The 19,947-nt window shown below is 43.6% G+C and overlaps 1 pseudogene across 1 annotated transcript in view; it reads left to right on the forward strand.

The window, feature by feature from the left end:
• The window catches only part of LOC311138293 (metabotropic glutamate receptor 7-like), a 252,959-nt pseudogene that overhangs the window by 74,548 nt on the left and 158,464 nt on the right, over positions 1 to 19,947 (forward strand). Inside the window, exons 2-4 of the transcript in view lie at positions 5,846 to 6,103; positions 10,858 to 11,249; positions 19,903 to 19,922. The product of the transcript in view is annotated as a metabotropic glutamate receptor 7-like (transcript). The remainder of the gene's footprint in view (positions 1 to 5,845; positions 6,104 to 10,857; positions 11,250 to 19,902; positions 19,923 to 19,947) is intronic.

A 19,947-nucleotide genomic window follows, 5' to 3' on the forward strand; every position in this document is an offset into this window, starting at 1 on the left:
GTCATCTGACCACTTCCTTATTAACCGAGTGACTGGTGCTTCCTGCTTTAGTTTTTGCTTATAAGCAGAAATCAGGAGGATAGAATTATGGTAAGATTTGCCAAATGGAGGGCGAGGGAGAGCTTTGTACGCGTCTCTGTGTGTGGAGTAAAGGTGGTCTAGCGTTTCTTTTCCTCTGGTTACACATTTAACATTCTGGTGAAAATTAGTTAGAACGGATTTAACTTTCCCTTCATTAAAGTCCACGGCAACTATGGGCGCTGCCTCTGGCTGAGCGTTTTCCTGTTTGCTTGTGGCCTTATACAACTCATTGAGGGCAATCTTTGTGCCAGCATCGATTTGTGGTGGTAAATAGACAGCTACAAAAAATATACACTACCAGTCAAAAGTTTGGACACACCTACTCATTCAAGTTTTTTTTTTTTTTTTTAACTATTTTTTACATTGTAGAATAATAGTGAAGTCATCAAAACTATGAAATAACACATATGGAATCATGTAGTAAACAAAAAAGTGTTAAACAAATCAAAGTATATTTTATATTGAGAATCTTCAAATAGCCACCCTTTGCCTTGATGACAGCTTTGCACACTCTTGTCATTCTCTCAATATTTTCCTGTTGAAAAACAAATGATAGTCCCACTAAGCCCAAACCAGATGGGATGGAGTATCGCTGCAGAATGCTGTGGTAGCCATGCTGGTTAAGTGTGCCTTGAAATCTAAATAAATCACAGACAGTGTCACCAGCAAAGCACCCCCACACCATAACACCTCCTCCTCCATGCTTTACGTCTCACAAAGACACGGCGGTTGGAACCAAAAATCTCAAATTTGGACTCCAGGCCAAAGGACACATTTCCACCGGTCTAATGTCCTTTGCTCGTGTTTCTTGGCCCGAGCAGGTCTCTTCTTCTTATTGGTGTCCTTTAGCAGTGGTTTCTTTGCAGCAAATCGACCATGAATGCCTGATTCAAATCATATCAAATCAAATCAAATGTTATTTGCCACATGCGCCGAATACAACAGGTGTAGACATTACCGTGAAATGCTTACTTACAGCCCTTAACCAACAATGCATTTATTTTTTTATAAAAAAGTTTAATAAAACAACAACAACAAAAATGTGTTGACAAAAAAAGAGCAGAAGTAAAATAAAATAACAGTAGGGAGGCTATATATACAGGGGGTACCGGTTCAGAGTCAATGTGCGGGGGCACCGGCTAGTTGAGGTAGTTGAGGTAATATGTACATGTGGGTAGAGTTAAAGTGACTATGCATAAATAATTAACAGAGTAGCAGCAGCGTCCCCTCTGAACAGTTGATGTTGAGATGTGTCTGTTACTTGAACTCTGTGAAGCATTTATTTGGGCTGCAATTTCTTAATAAACTTATCCTCTGCAGCAGCGGTAACTCTGGGCTCCCAGTTTCATCATAGCGCTTGATGGTTTTTGTGACTGCACATGAAGAAACGTTCAGAGTTCTTGAAATGTTCCGTATTGACTGACCTTCATGCCTTAAAGTAATGATGGACTGTCATTTCTCTTTGCTTATTTGAGCTGTTCTTGCCATAATATGGACTTGGTCTTTTATCAAATAGGGCTATCTTCTGTATACCAATCCTACCTTGTCACAACACAACTGATTGGCTCAAATGCATTCCAGGTGACTACCTCATGAAGCTGGTTGAGAGAATGCCAAGAGCGTGCAAAGCTGTCATCAAGGCAAAGGGTGGCTATTTGAAGAATCTCAAATGGAAAATATATTTTGATTTGTTTCACACTTTATTTGGTTATTTCATAGTTTTGATGTCTTCACTTTTATTCTACAATGTAGAAAATAGTAAACATAAAGAAAAAATCTGGAATGAGTAGGTGTGTCCAAACCTTTGACTGGTACTGTAGAAGAAATCTCTCTTTGTAAATAGTGTGGTCTACAGCTTATCACGAGATACTCTACCTCAGGTGATCCAAACCTCGAGACTTCCTTAGTATTAGATTTCTTGCACCAGCTGTTGTTTACAAATATACACAGACCTCTACCCCTTGTCTTTCCGGAGTCAGCCATTCTTTTATTTTTTATTATTATTATTATTATTATTATTTTTATTTTATTTTATTTTTTTTAGTCATTTAGCAGACGCTCTTATCCAGAGTGACTTACATGAGCAATTAGGGTTAAGTGCCTTGCTCAAGGGCACATCGACAGATCTTTCACCTAGTCGGCTCGGGGATTAGAACCAGCGACCTTTCGGTTACTGGCACAACGCTCTTACCCACTAAGCTACCTGCCGCCCCATTATTACATTTTTAGTTTTTTTCCCCATCGCTGCAACTCCCGCATGGACTCGGGAGAGGCGAAGGTCGAGAGCCGTGCGTCCTCCGAAACACAACCCAACCGAGCCGCACTGCTTCTTGACACAAATGCCCGCTTAACCCGGAAGCCAGCCGCACCAATGTGTCAGAGGAAACACCGTACACCTGGCGACCATGTCAGCTTGCACTGCGCCCGCCCCGCCACAGGAGTCGCTAGTGCGCGATGGGACAAGAACATAGCCATGGTTTACTGCCATAGTATATCACCCATAGCCATGGTTTACTGCCATAGTATATCACCCATAGCCATGGTTTACTGCCATAGTATATCACCCATAGCCATGGTTTACTGCCATAGTATATCACCTATAGCCATGGTTTACTGCTATAGTATATTACCCATAGCCATGGTTTACTGCTATAGTATATCACCCATAGCCATGGTTTACTGCCATAGTATATCACCCATAGCCATGGTTTACTGCCATAGTATATCACCCATAGCCATGGTTTACTGCCATAGTATATCACCCATAGCCATGGTTTACTGCCATAGTATATCACCCATAGCCATGGTTTACTGCCATAGAATATCACCCATAGCCATGGTTTACTGCCATAGAATATCACCCATAGCCATGGTTTACTGCCATAGTATATCACCCATAGCCATGGTTTACTGCCATAGAATATCACCCATAGCCATGGTTTACTGCCATAGTATATCACCTATAGCCATGGTTTACTGCCATAGTATATCACCCATAGCCATGGTTTACTGCCATAGTATATCACCCATAGCCATGGTTTACTGCCATAGTACATCACCCATAGCCATGGTTTACTGCCATAGTATATCACCCATAGCCATGGTTTACTGCCATAGTATATCATCCATAGCCATGGTTTACTGCCATAGTATATCACCCATAGCCATGGTTTACTGCCATAGTATATCACCCATAGCCATGATTTACTGCCATAGTATATCACCCATAGCCATGGTTTACTGCCATAGAATATCACCCATAGCCATGGTTTACTGCCATAGTATATCACCCATAGCCATGGTTTACTGCCATAGAATATCACCCATAGCCATGGTTTACTGCCATAGTATATCACCCATAGCCATGGTTTACTGCCATAGTATATCACCTATAGCCATGGTTTACTGCCATAGTATATCACCCATAGCCATGGTTTACTGCCATAGTATATCACCCATAGCCATGGTTTACTGGCATAGTATATCACCCATAGCCATGGTTTACTGCCATAGTATATCACCCATAGCCATGGTTTACTGCCATAGTATATCACCCATAGCCATGGTTTACTGCCATAGAATATCACCCATAGCCATGGTTTACTGCCATAGTATATCACCCATAGCCATGGTTTACTGCCATAGTATATCACCCATAGCCACTCCTATTTGGTAGTGTTCAGCTGTCATATTACATTGAACTGACTAGTTTTATAGTTTACTTCTGTTCTTCAATCGTTTTACGTCTACAGTCTTGTAGCCACATCCATTGCTCTAATCCAGTCCTTTACTAATGGGCAGTATTTACAGATGAATGCTTCTTCTCTTCTCCATTAAATTAAGAGAGATCAAAGGGCTAATTGAAGAAATAACATGTTGTTGGGATTTACAGCTAAGGGAGCTCTCTCCTGAGAGCGAATTACCTTGTTTTTTTAATGATAAGGCCAAGAGACCAGACCAAAATGGACAAAATGGTCAAGTAATCCCAGACACTATCTCTGAATGTAATTGCGGTGGTGAACTTGAGAGCAAGTGGTGTCAAACTAATTTAGAAGTTTGAGGGATATCGTACCAAAAAAAAAAAAAAAAAAAGCTTACAGCACCTGGTATTCTTAGGCGGTCTCCTGTCCCAGTTCAAACCAGGCCCGACCCTGAACAGGCGTGAACAGGCGTGAACAGGCGTGAACAGGCGTGAACAGGCGTGTTCAGGCGTGTTCAGGGTGGCAGAGCCCAGGCGTGTTCAGGGTGGCATGTCACAAGGAGTCACTAGAGCATGATGAGGAAATCCCAGCCGGCAAAACCCTCCCCTACCCAGGATGGCGTTGGGCCAATTGTGCGCCGTACGAGGCTCTGAACTCCATAAACTGAAATTACCCAACGTGGAAAAACTGTTAGAAAAATTCAACATATTGATGACATTACTAAACATTATTACTAAACATTACTAAACATTAACTTTGAGCGGTGAAGTTTTGCTGAAGGCCATAAAAAAAAAAAAAAACTAACTTTGAGTGTCTCTGTCAAGCTTGTTTCGATATCTCTGTCAGAATTGGTTCATGATTGAACTTTGGCTTCTAAAGACGTGTTCACATTGGCAGTTTGAAGTGACTCAAATCCACCTTCGTATGTGGTTTGAAGTCAGATACAAATGGCCATGCGACTTGTGTTTGAACCGTCAAATCTGATTTATTTGCCATCAAGTGGTTTTTCGACTGTTATTTGGCATGTCTTGTTGCTTGCTAGCTACTCTGTTGACAGTTTGACAATAACATGTGGTAGCCAACTAGCTTGATAAATGTTTACAAAACAAATGAGTGAATGTTCTAGAAAGCTAAACAGCTACCTAGCTAGCTAGTTGACTGCTGTGGCTAGCCAAAAAAATGAATTGTTTTGAAAGTTGGAGCATCTTATTCTTTGAGGCTTTAAAAGTGTTCTTACATTATGATTTTGAACAGTCAAAGCAACTGGGAAAAGTCCACGACAGGCATTGTCGTCACCTTAGCTTGCCACATAACTTCTGAGCGACAGGAAGCACCACCACCGCCAATCAGCCTACACCACTGCGCGCACACACACCCGTCGTTACTATGACAACTAGCGTAGCCACGTCAGCAAATGAACACGCGCACAAATCCCTTTGGTCACTTGTAACTTGCTGTTTGGACAGTCGGTGGTATTTCAAAAAACGGATTTCAAAAAACAAAACTGATTGGAGCATTAAGGCCTGCAGTGTGAACATGGCCATAGAGCCCGAGGCATGCAGACAGGGCTGTCTATACAATAACATAATATAGAGTCAAATCTCACACAAATAAGGACATGCAGAGGACTGTAGACATGCTTGTTAGATGGAATGCAGACTACATATCATTGAGTGGCATTTGCCTGTGGTTTCTCAGAGCCCAGCAGGACTGTCTAGACAATAAGACTTGTAGGTAAGGATGCAACCACACTGGGTTTCCATGTATGCAGAGCAGAGGACTCATGCATGTGTGGAAATGCAGAGAACTATGCAGGCTGCAGTGATCGATAGTGGGGCTATTCATCTGATGATTGACAATGCAGTTATTATTTTCATAGATTAAAAACATATAAAAAATATGGATGATGTATGTGTAGTGCAGTCCTATTGCTAACTGCCATCTGTCCAGCATGTTGAATTCCACCTCGTGGAGCAAGCTGTCACACATCAGAGAAAACAGCCATGATCGGCATTTTGATGTTGTCTCCATCTTTAACCCTTGTTCGCCCCTTCTCTCCTCAGATTCCTCAGATCAGCTATGCCTCCACGGCCCCGGAGCTGAGCGATGACCGGCGGTACGACTTCTTCTCCCGCGTGGTGCCTCCGGACTCGTTCCAGGCCCAAGCCATGGTGGACATAGTCAAGGCCATGGGCTGGACCTACGTATCTACCGTGGCGTCAGAAGGATCCTACGGAGAGAAGGGAGTGAATGCCTTCCAACAGCTGTCCAGAGAATCAGGCGAGTCCCGAAGTGACCTCTCCGGTGGAATGTTCTCTAACGTTCTTTAATGTGCACGTTGAAAGGGTGTAAAGTGGATTAATGGCTGAAATGCGATCTCCCTCCATCTCCACACCTGAGGTGGAAATGCGATATCCAAGGAAGGAGATGGACTGCTGGAAAAACATACACTTCTCTGCTTAGCATAAAGGTCATTTTCCAACAGTCGGGCCAGCACCTTGCGAACCAGGGACACATGCTCGGCGCGCGTAGCAGAATAAACCAGGATGTCATCGATGTAGACCACTACACCGCGACCAAGCATGTCCCGAAACACCTCGTTCACAAAGGACTGGAAAACTGAGGGAGCCTAATCGACTGTTTTGGACAGTGATCGTTTTGTTATTAGGGATTTCCATGACAATTGTAATCAATTAGACAATACAACAATATGTATAAATGGCATATTATTATTATTATTATAATTATAATTATTATTATTATTATTATTATTATTATTATTATTATTATTATTATTATTATTATTATTATTATTATTATTATTATTATGATGTAGTTGACAAAATAAGAGGCTATAGGGTTGTTTTCTGTAGGTAGCAGATATAACAGATGTGAGCTGGGAGGCTTTTGAAGCCCTAGCAGCCGTCTGGCCGTGATGTCACCCTCCTTGAGATCCCTCACGGTTTGACAGTTGACTTTAGTCTTGCCCTGTCAGCTAGTATTGGTCGACTTTGAGTGATGGAGTGTTGTGTACATAGGGGTCCCGAGATCAAGCCCCGGGTCAGGAAGTCACAGAAATAACTTTATTCTGTTACATTTCCATGAGGAGAACTTTGGGGTGGGCCAATACACTAGCTAATAAAGCTAACATGACATTGAGATGGACAGCCTGCCAACATCTGCTAGTTAAAGAACCAGTAATTGTAATGCACATGCAGTGCACTTGATGAATGTCTCACGTTGGTGCCTAGAGTTTCGTTCTAGCAGTGCAGTTTGACAGAGGTCAATGCTTTAACATAATCAGTTACTGGTCCAACAACAATCACAGTTTAGCGGGGCCAGTAAAGCCACTGTAAAACGTCTGTTAATGTCATCTGAGGGTTTGCCCCCTGACCCTAACATCCTTTGTTATCTCCCTTTATTAATCACAGGATGACAGTGACTGTGTCCCAAATGGAACCCTATTCACTTTATAGTGCACTACTTTAGACCAGGGCCCATAGTCCTCTATATATATATAGGGAATATGATGCCATTTGGTACACAACAGTATTACGCAACTGTTGAATGAGCATATTATTCACCAAAAGGGCTTTCTCTTCCTGGTTGCAGGGTTTTGTTCTGTATCGTGGTGGGTTATTTCCCGACGGCTCTCCACTCCCATAATCCTCTACTCTACTGATCCTAAGGGGTTGTGTGTGTGTGTGTGTGTGTGTGTGTGTGTGTGTCTGTGTTAGTGTGTGTGTGTGTGTGTGTGTTAGTGTGTGTGTGTGTGTGTGTGTGTGTGTCTGTGTTAGTGTGTGTGTGTGTGTGTGTTAGTGTGTGTGTGTGTGTGTTAGTGTGTGTGTGTGTGTGTGTATGTGTGTGTGTGTGTGTGTGTGTTAGTGTGTGTGTTTGTGTGTGTGTGTGTGTGTGTGTGTGTGTGTGTGTGTGTGTGTGTGTGTGTGTGTGTGTGTGTGTGTGTGTGTGTGTGTGTGTGTGTGTGTGTGTGTGTGTGTGTGTGTGTGTGTGTGTGTGTGTGTGTGTGTGTGTGTGTGTGTGTGTGTGTGTGTGTGTGTGTGTGTGTGTGTGTGTGTGTGTGTGTGTGTAGTGTGTGTGTGTGTGTGTGTGTTAGTGTGTGTGTTGTGTGTGTGTGTGTGTGTGTGTGTGTGTGTGTGTGTGTGTGTGTGTGTGTGTGTGTGTGTGTGTGTTAGTGTGTGTGTTTGTGTCTGTGTGTGTGTGTGTGTGTGTGTGTGTGTGTGTGTGTGTGTGTGTGTTTGTGTGTGTGTGTGTGTGTGTGTGTGTGTGTGTGTGTGTGTGTGTGTGTGTGTGTGTGTGTGTGTGTGTGTGTGTGTGTGTGTTTCTATCCACTCTGAATCCTCTCCACACCGACACACATCAGCTGGCTAATTAGGCTCAGCCGTTTCCAAAAGGGCTGTGAACGGGAGGAAATATCTACAGTACATTGATTACTCATGCAGCGGACCGGAGAATAGACTAGAGAAGGATTTCATATCCGCAAGTTTCTCAGGCAGGAGCCAACGCAACCAACTTTTAAACATCCATATGGAAACTGAATAGCTAGGAAACTCCTGGTGAACTTCATGCTTCCAAACATGTAATTGATCATAAACCAATGTTTCAGTCTTCAATAGACCAGTGTACTGGAGGTTCCTTTATACTCATCAGAAGTTTTCTCCATTCCACACTATTGCTGGTTAGTTTAACTTTTTTAAAGTACAAAATAATACGTTATTTTCTAAGGCAATTGCAGATGGGGTGCCTGGCATGGCTTAACTTAGCTTTGGATGTGCTTGAGGGAAAACCATACAATGGAAGACGCTGTGTACTCTTCTCTGCAGAGGGTACAGGGCACGGGTGTGGGTGTGGGTGGTACACCTGGTGCCGTGGTAGTCTAAATTATCAGGAGTAAGAGAGAGGTGTCTGGAGATGGTTGACCTATAATGGTGTGGTGGTACTGCGTACAATCCTCCAGATGGTTAATGTGGTGGTACTGCGTACAATCCTCCAGATGGTTAGTGTGGTGGTACTGCGTACAATCCTCCAGATGGTTAGTGGGGTGGTACTGCGTACAATCCTCCAGATGCTTTGTGTGGTGGTACTGCGTTTGTGTGGACATGCCCTGGCCCTGGCGCCAAACAATATGAGCCTGCCTCAATAAGACTAGTTGTTCTGTAGCTGTATCATGGAGAAGCTTCTGTCTTTCTCAATGAGTGTTTACTGGGTACTGTAGCCTTGTGAACCAGCCTTCAGAGAGTGATTCCCTTCTACCCCTGGTGCTTGTGCTTGGCTATGTTTCTCTCAGCTCTGTGAAGTTCTTCCACACCGATCACGACAAACCATTTCTGTATGGACCTTAGCGTTGTGCACGGGGGCATTGTCATGCTGAAACAGGAAAGGGCCTTCCCCAAAACTGTTGTTACAAAGCTAGAAGCACAGGATCGTCTAGAATGTCATTGTATGCTGTAGCGTTAATATTTCCCTTCACTGGAACTAAGGAGCCTAGCCCAAACCATGAAAAACAGCCCCAGACCATTATTCCTCCTCCACCAAACGTTACAGTTGGCATTACGCATTGGGGCAGGTAGCGTTCTCCTGGCATCGGTCAAACCCAGATTCGTCCGTCGGACTGCCAGATGGTGAAGCGTGATTCATCACTCTACTGCTAAAGAGTCCAATGGCGGTGAGCTTTACACCACTCCAGCCGACTCTTGGCGTTGCGCATGATGATCTTAGGCTTGTATGCAGCTGCTCAGCCATAGAAACCCATTTCATGAAGCTCCCGACGAACAGTTATTGTGCTGACGTTGCTTCCAGAGGCAGTTTGGAACTCGGTAGTGAGTGTTGCAACTGAGGACAGACGAGCACTCGGCGGTCCCATTCTGTGAGCTTGTGTAGCCTACCATTTCGCGGCTGAGCCGTTGTTGCTCCTAGACATTTCCACTTCACAATAACAGCACTTACAGTTGACCAGGGCAGCTTTAGCAGGGCAGAAATTTGACGAATTGACTATGAAGGTGCCACGTTGAAAGTCACTGAGCTCTTCAGTAAGGCCATTCTACTGCCAATGTCTGTCTATGGAGATCGCATGGCTGTGTGCTCGATTTTATACACCTGTCAGCAAAGGGTGTGGCTGGAACAGCTGAATCCACTAATTTGAAGGGGTGTCCACATACTTGTGTATATATAGTGTATACAGTATCATGTCCTCGAAATGGGGTCAACGCATGTAGATCTAAACCCTTTTTCATAAAGCGTCTCAGAGTAGGATCTAGGATCAGTTCTGCCATCTTAGATTATAATGAATAAGATTTCATTGGGTAGGGGGACCTGATCCTAGATCAGCACTCGTTTACCTGTCACCACTATTACTGGACATAGAGCCAGAGCATGAGAACCAGGCAAAACGAGGACCTGTCTGCTAGCCTAGCCTAACCTAGCTGCGTATGGCATCCTGTATAGCCTAGCCTAGCCTAGCTGCGTATGGCATCCTGTATAGCCTAGCCTAGCTGCGTATGGCATCCTGTATAGCCTAGCCTAGCCTAGCCTAGCTGCGTATGGCATCCTGTATAGCCTAGCCTAGCCTAGCCTTGCTGCGTATGGCATCCTGTATAACCTAGCCTAGCCTAGCCTAGCTGTGTATGGCATCCTGTATCAGTCAACGGAACCAGTCTGACAACACGTTTAGAACATCACATATTACTCAATCCATCACCATGACAAATACTTCCTACCTGTTTTATCTTCTCTCCCACACTGGGAGATACTACCCATGCGTCCCAAATGGCACCATATTCCCTACATAGTGCACTACTTTAGACCAGGGCTCTTGTCAGAAATAGTGCACTATGTAGGGAATAGGGTGGTATTTGGGACGGCTATAGTTGTAAGCTGCTGTGAGCTGAGCTGACTGAATTGTTCTACTTAAATATGCTGAATGAAATGGTGTGGCACTCTGATTTCAAAATATATTAAATCACAAAGTTACTGAGGCAAGAAATCATGAGGATTTGCTAGTGCATCCTTCAGAGTCTAGACTCTAGATGTCACGTGTGTTATTGTCATGTCTGATGAGCAACACAGGGGCTTGTTTGTTTGTTTCTACATGTACTGGAATACCAACATGTACTGGAACACCAACATGTACTGGGACACCAACATGTACTGGAACACCAACATGTACCGGTACACCAACATGTACTGGAACACTGGCATGTACCGGTACACCAACATGTACTGGGACACCAACATGTACTGGGACACCAACATGTACTGGAACACTGGCATGTACCGGTACACCAACATCTACTGGAACACCGGCATGTACCGGTACACCAACATCTACTGGAACACCGGCATGTACTGGGACACCAACATGTACTGGAACACCAACATGTACTGGAACACCGGCATGTACCGGTACACCAACATGTACTGGAACACCAACATGTACTGGAACACCGACAAGTACTGAAACACGACATGTGCAGCGTTTGAATACACCATAAATACCCAGAGATGAAAGTTATGCTCAAAGCCGTGACCAACATCCTTCAGCAAGTGACTGAATACACATCCCTTGTTGTGAACCACATACTTTCCTAGAGGAAGACTCCCCTGTCAAGTCAAATAACTGATGTAGCAGGAAATCAGACTGGCAGTTGAATTTGTACACCACCAGTCTCAACCCTGCATATCCATACAGAGACACATCTATTACTGTTTATGTAATGTAATCTGTCTCTCAGAATGCATTCCAAATGACACCCTATTCCCATTGTAGTGCACTACTTTTGACCCATGGCCCAAAGGGCTCTGTAGGGAAGAGGGAGCCATTTGGGATGCATCCTCTGTCTCCTGGAACCAATCTGGAGCTGGGATCATGGTGGTCAGCTCTAGTTTAGACTTTCCCATTTACCTGCTTGTCTGGTGTGGTTAGTGGCTCCGTAAACACGGATGGTGGACCCATGTCATGGCTGTTTCTGTGTACGTCAGTGTGCTGGATTTGCATAGATACTACTGTACTTTACTGATATGTGTCAGAATGAATCAATTATAATTCATGAATGGGGGACGTTTATGTGATCCAGTACCCAGGACGTCGAGAGATGACTTCCGAACCGGCCACTAGGGGGCATCGGTGAGCGCTATTACCATTAAGTGGGCTTGGGTTTTGCTATGGCGTTGTGAACGGTGATGGAGGGTAAGGCGCGGGCTCCGGCTAGAGCCGTCTCAAGCGAAGGCTTCAAGAGGCTTATACCTCTTCTCTCTAGTCCTCTTCTCCATCCAACCTTCTCTCCTACAGTACTGCCAGTGGCCTAACATAATTTTTTATTATTTTACCTTTATTTAACTAGGCAAGTCAATTAAGAACAAATTCTTATTTACAATGACGGCCTACACCGGCCAAACCCGGACGACGCTGGGCCAATTGTGCGCCGCCCTATGGGACTCCCAATCACGGCCGGTTGTGATACAGCCTGGAATCAAACCAGGGGGTCTGTAGTAACGCCTCAAGCACTGAGATGCAGTGCCTTAGACCGCTGAGCCACTCGGGAGCCCACGTTTTGAAACAGTGATCGGATATTGTTCTCCATGCGTTTTGAAACAGTGATCGGATATTGTTCTCCATGCGTTTTGAAACAGTGATCGGATATTGTTCTCCATGCGTTTGGAAACAGTGATCGGATATTGTTCTCCATGCGTTTTGAAACAGTGATCTGATATTGTTCTCCATGCGTTTTGAAACAGTGATCTGATATTGTTCTCCATGCGTTTTGAAACAGTGAGGGGATATCTTGTCATTGTTTCTCATTAAGGGACATTATACATTGTCATTCGTGATTTACCTTCTGTCCAGAAAAAATTGTTGACAACATTTACTTTTACTTCACTACATTCCAAATGAAAATAATGTACTTTTTACTCCATACATTTCAAAACGCATGGAGAACATCAGATCACTGTTTCAAAACGCATGGAGAACAATATCCGATCACTGTTTCAAAACGCATGTAATTAATTAATTAATTACAATGTGGCTTAGTATGGTTACATCTGGACTGGATAGTTGAATGTGGCTTAGTATGGTTACATCTGGACTGGATAGTTGAATGTGGCTTAGTATGGTTACATCTGGACTGGATAGTTGAATGTGGCTTAGTATGGTTACATCTGGACTGGATAGTTGTATAATTTGGACTGGACCAACCACGCCGACTGGCCAACCACGGTCATCACCACCTACGCCCCTTTTTTAGAAAACCCTTATTATCATTCATTTGGATTCACAGTGGAGGTTGGTAGTTATAACAGATAGGAAGAGAAGGACGTGAATGGAGACAATGTTAGTGCACTGTTTGGACAATGTTGTACACTGTGGATGTTGATGATAATATATTGGTGCACCAAAAACCAGTACTCTATAGAAACCATCGTGCACAGAGGCAGTTATATGACAGATAGAAGCACAAGGAAGTGAATTGAATCCTACGTGGATCACCTCTCCAGCCCAAGGGAAAGCTTCTAGTTTCACCGCTGCACAGACGAGAGACACTGACCTCCATGTGATTGAACGAGAGGGATGAGAGAGAAAGAGAGGGTGAGGAGGAGAGAGAGAAAGAGAGGGTGATTAGGAGAGAGGGGGAGAGAGAAAGAGAGGGTGAGGAGGAGAGAGAGAGGGGGAGAGAGAAAGAGATGGTGAGGAGGAGGAGGAGAGAGAGAGAGAAAGAGAGGGTGATTAGGAGAGAGGGGAAGAGAGAAACAGAGGGTGAGGAGGAGAGAGGGGGGAAAGAGAGGGTGATTAGGGGAGAGGGGGAGAGAGAAAGAGAGGGTGAGGAGGAGAGACAGAGAGAGGGTGATTAGGAGAGAGGGGAGAGAGAAAGAGAGGATAATTAGGAGAGGGGGAGAGAGAAAGAGAGGGTGATTAGGAGATAGGGGAGAGAGAAAGAGAGGGTGGGGGAGAGAGAGAGGGGGAGAGAGAAAGAGAGGGTGAGGAGGAGAGAGGGGGAGAGAGAAAATGAGGGTGAGGAGGAGAGAGGGGGAGAGAGAAAGAGAGGGTGAGGAGGAGAGAGAGAAAGAGAGGGTGATTAGGAGAGAGAGGGTGAGAGAAAGAGAGGGTGATTAGGAGAGAGGGGAGAGAGAAAGAGAGGGTGAGGAGGAGAGAGGGGGAGAGAGAAAAATAGGGTGAGGAGGAGAGAGGGGGAGAGAGAAAACGAGGGGAAGGAGGAGAGAGGGGGAGAGAGAAAGAGAGGGTGATTAGGAGATGGGGAGGGAGAAAGAGAGGGTGATTAGGAGAGAGGGGGAGAGAGAAAGAGAGGTAAGGAGGAGAGAGAGGGGGATAGAGAAAGAGAGGGGGAGGAGTAGAGAGGGGGAGAGAGAAAGAGAGGGTGAGGAGGAGAGAGAGGGGGATAGAGAAAGAGAGGGTGAGGAGGAGATAGGGGGAGAGAGAAAGAGAGGGTGAGGAGGAGAGAGAGGGGGATTGAGAAAGAGAGGGTGAGGAGGAGAGAGAGGGGGATAGAGAAAGAGAGGGTGAGGAGGAGATAGGGGGAGAGAGAAAGAGAGGGTGATTAGGAGAGGGGGAGAGAGAAAGAGAGGGTGAGGAGGAGAGAGGGGGAGAGAGAAAGAGAGGGTGAGGAGGAGAGGGGGAGAGAGAAAGAGAGGGTGAGGAGGAGAGAGTGGGAGAGAGAAAGAGAGGGTGAGGAGGAGAGAGGGGGAGAGAGAAAGAGAGGGTGAGGAGGAGAGAGAAAGAGAGGGGGAGGAGGAGAGAGGGGGAGAGAGAAAGAGAAGGGGAGATAATACCCCATGACACTTTCTCAAATATACTTTTTTTTAAAGATGTGCGAAATACTGGCTCGTACCCTTATTTTTCGATGTATTTATTTTATTCATAGTTTCATTTCTTCTAGACAACAGGGTTCGCACAAGGTGCTTGAGGTGCTCAAAGTACTTGAATTTGGAAATTCAAGTACTGGAATACCTTGAAAATCTGACTTTTTCTCAAGTTGGTACTTGAAAACTACTATGAAAAATATTAGAAAAATGTATTAGTCTTGCAAATTATTTTCCAGGCAAACTACCGAGTTTTATTACCACATGTATTTCACGCTGCGGTTGCCAGGCGAGCTCACTCATTCCACTCATGACACTCAGCCAGGCAGGTACAGAATTGACTGATTAGGCACAGCCAAACGTTACATCGATAGCTAAAATGCCGGGCAAATCTAGATTCCACCTTGCCTGGATATTGATGTTTATCAATGGGGACGGTCAACACCGTTTTCTCACCTTTTATTTTGTTAATTATTGTTTAACCACTTACAGGTTTAAAAAATATAGACATTTCAAGTGTTACAGTGCCTTCGGAAAGCATTAAGACCCCTTGACTCTTTCCACATTTTGTTACGTTACAGCCTTATTCAATTATTATTAAAAAAATTATCTTCACACAATACCAACATAATGTCAACGCAAAAACAGGTTTTATACATTTTTTGACACATTTACATAAGTGTTCAGACCCTTTATTCAGCACTTTGTTGAAGTGCCTTTGGCACGGATTACAGCCTCGAGACTTCTTGGGTTTGACGCTACAAGCTTGGCACACCTGTATTTGGGGAGTTTCTCCCGTTTTTCTCTGCATATCCTCTCAAGCTCTGTCAGGTTGGATGGGGAGCGTTGCTGCACAGCTATTTTCAGGTCTCTCCAGAGATGTTGGATCGGGTTCAAGTCCGGGCTCTGACTGGGCCACTCAAGGATATTCAGAGACTTGTCCCAAAGCCACTCCTGCGTTGTCTTGGCTGTGTGCTTAGGGTCGTGGTCCTGTTGGAAGGTGAACCTTTGACCCAGTCTGAGATCCTGAGCGCTCTGGAGAAGGTTTTCATCAAGGATCTCTCTGTACTTTGCGCCGTTAATCTTTGCCTCGATCCTGACTAGTCTCCAAGTCCCTGCTGCTGAAAAACATCCCCACAGCATGATGCTGCTACCACCATGCTTCACCGTAGGGATGGTGACAGGTTTCCTCCAGACGTGATGCTTGGCATTCAGGCCAAAGAGTTCAATCTTGGTTTCATCAGACCAGAGAATCTTGTTTCCCATGGTCTGAGAGCGGGCTGTCATGTGCCTTTTACTGAGGAGTGGCTTCCGTATGGCCACTCTACCATAAAGGCCTGATTGGTGGAGTGCTGCAGACATGGTTGTCACTCTGGAAGGTTCTCCTATCTCCACAGAGGAACTCCGGAACTCTGTCAAAGTAACCATCAGGTTCTTGGTCACGTCCCTGATTGCTCAGTTTGGCCGGGCGGCCAGCTCTAAGAAGATTCTTGGTGGTTCTAAACTTATCCCATTTAGGAATGGAGGCCATTGTGTTCTTGGGGACCTTCAATGCTGTAGACATTTTTTGGTACCCTTCCCCAGATCTGTGCCTCAACACAATCCTGACTCGGATCTCTACGGACAATTCCTTCGACCTCATGGCTTGGTTTTTGCTCTGACATGCACTGTCAACTGTGGGACCTTATATAGACAGGTATGTCCAATCAATTGAATTTACCACAGGTGGACTCCAATCAACTTGTAAAAACATCTTAAGGATGATCAATGGAAACAGGATGAACCTGAGCTCAATTTCAAGTCTCATAGCAAAGGGTCTGAATACTTATGTAAATAAGATATTTCTGTTTTTATTTTTAATACATTTGCCAAAAAATTCTAAAAACCTGTTTTGACTTTGTCATTATGGGTACTGTGTGTAGATTGAAGATGGATCATTTAGTTTTTTTTAAATCCATTTTAAAATAAGGCTGTAACTTAGCAAAATATCGAAAAGTCAAGTTGTCTGAATACTTTCCGAAGGCACTGTATTGCGTTCCCAGCGTTGAACAACGCTCAGAAGACTTCTTGATCTGAGTTATAATCACGCCAACCTCTGCGAATAAGTGGACTCATGAATAATTATGTACCCCTAATCCCCCGGATCTGCCTTGTTAGCAGCGCATTCACTCACCAACTGGAAACTCCACCCCCACGACATAGACCGAGAGGTGAAACGATCTACCTCAGTCAAGTAGGAGAGAGACGCCGCTGACAGTGGGAATTATTTTAACATCCCTCGACTCCTGCCGTGTCAACAGACATCCCCCTTACAAATATTTAGTGAAATATATAAAGATAATTTAAATATAATTATCACGGCTCAGGGAAATACCCAGAGGCAGACAGTTCGAATAACGGATGTTTATTATATAAACAGGGGGCATTCAGAGGACAGGTCAAGGGCAGGCAGAGGTAGGTAGTCCAGGGCAGAGTCCGTAAGGTACAGAGCGGCAGGCAGGGTCAGGGTCAGGGCAGGCAGAGGTCAGTAATCCAGGGCAGTGTCAAACGGTACAGAACGGCAGGCAGTCTCAGGGTCAGGGTCAGGGTCAGGGCAGGCAGAAAGAAAAAAAAAAAAAAACCCGGAAACCTAGAAAATAGGACTCAAGAAACCAGGAGTATGAAAAACACACTGGTATGCTTGACAAGACGAACTGGCAACAGACGAACAGAGAACAGGGAAGATGGGCGACACCTGGAGAGGGGTCGAGACAATCACAAAGACAGGTGAAACAGATCAGGGTGTGACAATAATGACAATTTAATATTATTATGTACACTGAACAAAAATATAAACACAACATGCAACATTTTCAAAGATTTTACTGAATTACAGTTCATATAAAGGAAATCAGTCAACATCATCAGTACTGACTTATCACTCATGTATTTTGTAAATAAGTAGTGAAACACGTATTATTGAGTAGAACTTGTAAGGTATGTTATTGTTTATTTTTAATGAGGATGTGGTGATATACTGCCATCTGGTGGCGACTAGAAACAATTGCATAATAGGAACTATTACAAATTGATGGTCCTTGAAAATAAATATTAGTGCTTGAAAAAGTACTTGAAAGTCCTTGAATTTGACTTGCCACTGTCCGTACGAACCCTGTGACAATATTATTATAATCTGAAGAAGGAGAAAGAAAGAGTAGCGACATTTTGTGTCCTCTGATTTTACATCCTAGAATAGGCTGAGGCCGTTTCTCGCTTTTATGAGTTTGGTGGGTGAGAGATAAAGTTTTAATGTATGATCATGTTTTATTCCTTTACCATTTTTGGACTGCAATGAAACAAAAACGTTTAGTTGTTTCGCTGTCATGTACATCAAAATGTTCCCTGTTATATATAAATACAATTGTATTAGATCTACCCTGGAAGATGGATTAAACCGCAATTATCCAGAAATAAAACTGCATTTGTCTTAGTCAAATCAATTATAGGTCGTGATTGTTAGCTTTCTGTTGGAAAACTGTCACTGGCTCGTGTTTGACATCGGGCACTACATTTGACCAGAGCCATTTTGGACACACTCAATGTGTTTCTTAGAAATTCCAGCATGTCAATCATCACCACATTCACTACCGGTCAAAAGTTTTAGAACACCTACTCATTCAAGGGTTTTTCTTTATTTTTACTATTTTCTACATTGTAGAATAATAGTGAAGACATCCAAACTATGAAATAACATATATGGAATCATGTAGTAACCAAAAAAGTGTTAAACAAATCAAAATATATTTTATATTTGAGATTCCTCAAATAGCCACCCTTTGCCTTGATGACAGCTTTGCACACTCTTGTCATTCTCTCAACCAGCTTCACTTGGAATGCTTTTCCAACAGTCTTGAAGGAGTTCCCACATATGCTGAGCACTTGTTGGCAGCTTTTCCTTCACTCTGCAGTCCAACTCATCCCAAACCATCTCAATTTGGTTGAGGTCGGGGGATTGTAGAGGCCAGGTCATCTGATGCAGCACTCCATCACTCTCCTTCTTGGTAAAATGGGCTTAGTGGGACTATCATTTGTTTTTCAACAGGACAATGACCCAACACACCTCCAGGCTGTGTAAGGGCTATTTCTGTTTCTGTTTCTGTTTCTCTCTCTCTGTTTCAATTCAATATAAGGGGCTTTATTGGCATGGGAAACATACGTTAACTTTGCCAAAGCAAGTGAAATAGATAATAAACAAAAGTGAAATAAACAATAAAAAATTAACAGTACACATTACACTCACAAAAGCTCCAAAGGAATAGAGACATTTGAAATGTCATATTATGTATATATACAGTGTAGCAACGATGTGCAAATAGTTAAAGTACAAAAGGGAAAATAAATAAACATAAATATGGGTTGTATTTACAATGGTGTTTGTTCTTCACTTGTTGCCCTTTTCTTGTGGCAAAATTTTATCAAAATGTTGTTTGTTTTCGAATTCTTTGTGGGTCTGTGTAATCTGAGGGAAATATGTGTCTCTAATATGGTCATACATTTGGCAGGAGGTTAGGAAGTGCAGCTCAGTTTCCACCTCATTTTGTGGGCAGTGTGCACATAGCCTGTCTTCTCTTGAGAGCCAGGTCTGCCTAAGGCGGCCTTTCTCAATAGTAAGGCTATGCTCACTGAGTCTGTACATAGTCAAAGATTTCTTTCATTTTGGGTCAGTCACAGTGGTCAGGTATTCTGCCACTGAGTACTCTTTGAAATAAATACAAATCAAAACGTGTTTGTTTGGCTTTGTTATGTGTCTGTTTTTTGTTAATTCCTTCCAATGAGTAAAGTAATTATCTTTTTGTTTTCTCTTGATTTGGTTGGGTCTAATTGTGTTGCTGTCCTGGGGCTCTGTGGGGTCTGTTTGTGTTTGTGAACAGAGCCCCAGGACCAGCTTACTTAGGGGACTCTTCTCCAGGTTCATCTCTCTGTAGGTGATGGCTTTGTTATGGAAGGTTTGGGAATCGCTTCCTTTTAGGTGGTTGTAGAATTTAACGTCTCTTTTCTGGATTTTGATAATTAGCGGGTATCGACCTAATTCTGCTTTGCATGAATTATTTGGTGTTTTACGTTGTACACGAAGGATGTTTTTGCAGAATTCTGCATGCAGAGTCTCAATTTGGTGTTTGTCCAATTTTGTTTCTCTCTCTGTTTCTCTCTGGATCTTCTCTCTCTGTTCCACTCTGTTGTATCTCTGTCAATCTGTTTCTTTCTCTGTTTCTTCTCTCTTTCTCTTTGTGTTTCTCTCTGTCTCTCTCAGTTTTTCTCCTGGGCCATTACGTGATAATGGAGGACTAGAAAAGCT

Source organism: Coregonus lavaretus (assembly GCF_964263955.1).
Source record: "Coregonus lavaretus genome assembly, chromosome: 12".
NCBI classification, from domain to species: Eukaryota; Metazoa; Chordata; class Actinopteri; order Salmoniformes; family Salmonidae; genus Coregonus; species Coregonus lavaretus.